We start from the raw sequence: 4,377 nt of genomic DNA, 5'->3' as shown, positions 1-4,377 counted from the left end.
GTCGGCCAGCGCGCGCAAAAACCATTACATCGCTAATTGTTTATTGATATATCTTTATTAGTTTAAAAGCAAAAAATATGGGGTTTGCTTTGATACCTTGTCAAGACATAAGCGAAACTTTTAAATTGTTTCTTTTTTTCATTTAGGCCTTCGTTTTTCGTTAAATGAAAGTTATATTAAAAAAAAATCTCTATTTTTAAACCAAATTTTCGCATGATTGAAATGATTATTCATGTTTAAAGTTTTTTTTTGGTCATAAGCGCTAATGGAAATGTTTTTTTGTAAATAATTATAAAAAATTACTCCCTACGAAGACTTTATTCTGTACTGGATCAAAAAATAAGTATTTGTTTTCTCTATACGGTGGTATTAATATATCGATTTTTGATGATAGTGCCTTTTTACCCTGTTTAATTTTGTACTACTTTCGGAATAAGGGTCCCCATATCATGTACTGTGATGTACTGTACTTCCATCCCTGAAAAATTCAGCTTGTGACACCGAAGTGAGAGGTAACGTCAAAATAAGCTTTAATCTACCTACATCATCATAGGTAGGTGTAGGTACTCTAGGTAAATTCTACCTAGACAGTAGCTGAACTAGCTGACAGTAGTAATTAATTTGTTATCCGATAAGTAGTTGTCATTATATAAGTTTAATCGTCTTATACCTCCTATAACGGTAGGTTTTGGATTTTTCCTGATTGGTTTGTTAAACAAAAATATACTGGGCATATAAATGTCTGTTACAGGTTAATTCGTTAAAGAAATATGTTACACACATATTATTTTAATAATAATAGTATAATAGTAATGGCTATATTATGTTATAACACATTATTGAATTAACAATTGAAAACAGTATTGAATGTACTTATTTTAACCAATGCATTGTTTTGTTTTTTTAATCTCACAAATAAGAAATATTTTATAGTTTTTATTATAAAAAACAGTGATTATACAATTTATTTACACCCCTTACACTGTTTTCTGTAAGGGGTGTAACCAGGAGTATATTTCGTAACCTTTTACGATATAAGAGGGCACAAAGTGTTTTATTACTTAATGCTTAAAATTTAATAATATATTTGTACATAAAATAAAATAGACTAGAAAGTCAATTAATTAATATTGACGTAATTACTAAATAAGTACAAGATTTTTTTTCTAATTATTTTAGTGTATTTTTAGTCACCGAATTATAAAGGAGAGATATCCAACCATTGCATTATTTTACTCACAAATAAATGTTTTATGGTTTTTATTATAAAACAACGATTAATTTATTATACACCCCTTAACCCAAACACTCCAAGGAGGATATTTCGTGACCCCGTATTTAAAGTGGACAAGGTTTATTAGTCAATGTTTTAATTACCCAGCGTCTTTAATAAAAATCTAATGTAATTTTTCATAGAAATGATCTGACATGAAAAGCAAATTTTATCAAAAAACTTTTTGATTATCTACAAGGAGTAAACCGCTGACAAATGTCTGTATACTAATGCCAAAGTAATGCCAAAAATACAATTAAATACCAAAATTTCTCATATAATGCCCCACTAATGCCAAGCTGATTCCAATATAATACCACTAATACCACGAATAATATGTAACACATTTGTTTCACGAATTAACCTGTAACAATACTGGTAGGTACGTGCACAGATTTTTTCCTAGGTAACTTAAAAGTCGTTAAAAAGTCTAATTATATTTAAAGAAGATATAATTCCAACAAATTACATTATAAGGCCAATAATGCACAAGTAATACCATTAAAATTTTAGCGTTTTTAACTTGTGTAACATATTTCTTTAACGAATTAACCTGTAACAATAGTGGTAGGTACGCGCACAGATTTTTTCGCTAGGTAACTTATTAAGTCGTTAAACAGGCCTATAAAAGCTATAACAACATAGGTAACTAATATTTATAATTTAATTCGAGTTTTAATCTCAAATAATAAATGTTTTTACTGGTGTATTTCTGAAGTGTTCATTATTAAAAGTAGATATTCTTCAAGTTATGCGAAGTAATAAGTAATGTTTCCGGTGAGACCGCGTATATGTCACCGGATTCTGGTTAGTATAAAGACTTTTTCTATAGAAAGAGTTTTTTCTATATTTTTCTTTCAAAATAAGACTAATTTCTTCTTATTCTTTTAAATATTACAGTGTTTCTTTTTCCTAAAATGTTATACTTAATTTTCGCTTAAAATTAAAAAATCACCAAATGGAGGAAAATATACTTTATTGAATAAAGTTTATAAAAATCATTTTACCATAACAAAAAAGTAAAAACATGTCATGGCGGAAGATACTCAGGTGGCATTTCACATATTTATCTATTAAAATCGAGATTAAGATAATAAACTTGCGTAATATGTTATAAATGAGATAAAAAGTTTCAGAATCGATTAATACGCAATACGCTACGCAGTCAACTTGCTCCTCTGCGCGGATGAGCGTCTTCAGACTCCTCCATCAGCCAGGGTCACGACGCGACGCCGCACGCCTCCGAAGAGGAATCGGCCTACGTTTGGCTAAACAGGCTGGACACTGTGGACTACGATATTGGCGAGTCTGAATATTTATAAAAATTTGCAAAGTAAAATATGTTGGAAAAATAATTAATCCATACATATATAAAACCTCAAAGGTTTTTTTTGTTGCATCCATCCCGCCGAAACCGCTTCACCAATCTTGATGATTCTTTTTTTGAATGAAATGTATATATGTGTAGATTTGTTATGAAGTATTTTTATAGTGCTTAATGGCTATTTCTTTGTGTAAAACGACTAAATACTAAAACATACCTGAAAACACCTACACACAATACCTCCAGAAATAAATTATTTGTCATTGTCAGTGGTGTGTCAGTTAGATTATATTTTAAGTTTTTAGATATTTTAGGAGTGAGTTCATACCGCCAGGTTTAGATACATAAATATTAGCACAAAGGTTCGTTTAAACGCCATTAGTGAATTAGCTACACAAAGCGATTTTAGGAAATTCATCCTCTTAGAGAGTAAAATTATGTCGGAACAGTTTGCTGTATGAAAATTCCTTACTATTTGGTCTAGAAAAATGAAATCCTACAAAAATAATTAGAAGAAATTTTTGAAATTCATCAACCAAATGGGTAAAGTTAGTAAAAATTTATATAAAACTTGGTGACCTCTGGATTATACACATAAAAATTGGCACAAAGATAAAGCAAATTTATGAAATTTATACACTTAGGGAGTAGAAAAGGGAATGGAAGTTTGCTGTACGAAAATGCAATACTATAACATTATAAACCAGACAGTATAAAATTTTATACCAGGGTTTATTTAGTGACATCATAACGAAATATATCTTCCTCAATTATCATTCAAAGAATAAAAAATAAACTATAAAGAGAGTATTAGTGCTCTTAATAAATAAAAAGGAGATGAAAAATAAAAAACATCTATGCTAACTAGCTCTCAATAAATTAGTAAAAAATCATTTAAATCAATGCATGAACGATTCGAGGTATAACGCGAACGTAGTCGCGGGAAAAAGCTAGTAATTTATTAAATTATTTTATTTAACTGATTAATTTTCACTGAAAAGGAATTTTTGTAATTCGCCACTATATTAATAAAAAACTAAGAAACTCATCAAATTTAAGTTTTGCGATTTTGACTTATACTTTTTACAAAATCTGAACACATTTTAAAAGAAAAAAAAATTTTTTGATAATATTTGTGTAGATTGGCTACAAGTTGTATAACATAAATTTCTACGACCTGTCTACTTAGTGGTCTGCAGCATCGCCTTGTGGTGCAAACGTGGGCCTGTTAATCTGTGACAACACCAAGAACAACAGCCAAGCAAAGCAGAAGCGTGGCTAAGAATTTAGTAATTTAAAAAAAAGTCTTTTAGATACAGTAGTAGGTATTAAAAAGTTTTGTGTTTAAATGGGGTTTGCCTTTAACAGGTAAAAAGTTATATCGTAAAGTGTAACTTTCCGTAAGAATTCTTTATCTGTCATTGATCATGATCTGTCATCATGTTAACCTGATGTTTTGTATGTTATTTTGTTTTTTTCGAGGTTTTTTTGCTTACTTGTTTTACGGATAGGTGCGATCGCATAATTATTATTAATAGTGTTATATTTAATGTTAACATTACTACTTTTTCAGTGAATCTTTAAATCTGTTGTTTTTTGTTAAGTTCGTTATTTAAACATATGTATGTAATACACTCATATTAACACTAATCATATTTTTACGTTTTTATTCATCATTTTCAATCCCCCCCCGGTTGCATCTTTGTAAAGGACTGTGAATTTTTTTTCATATTTATTAGTAATGGAAGGTGTATATCCATGTTAGCTAACAAAAAAACGT

The sequence above is a fragment of the Sitophilus oryzae genome, unplaced genomic scaffold, assembly GCF_002938485.1.
Source record: "Sitophilus oryzae breed Bouriz unplaced genomic scaffold, Soryzae_2.0 scaffold_813_pilon_pilon, whole genome shotgun sequence".
Taxonomy (NCBI): domain Eukaryota; kingdom Metazoa; phylum Arthropoda; class Insecta; order Coleoptera; family Curculionidae; genus Sitophilus; species Sitophilus oryzae.
The sequence above is the reverse complement of the archived record's forward strand: the minus strand, read 5'-3'. Positions refer to the sequence as shown.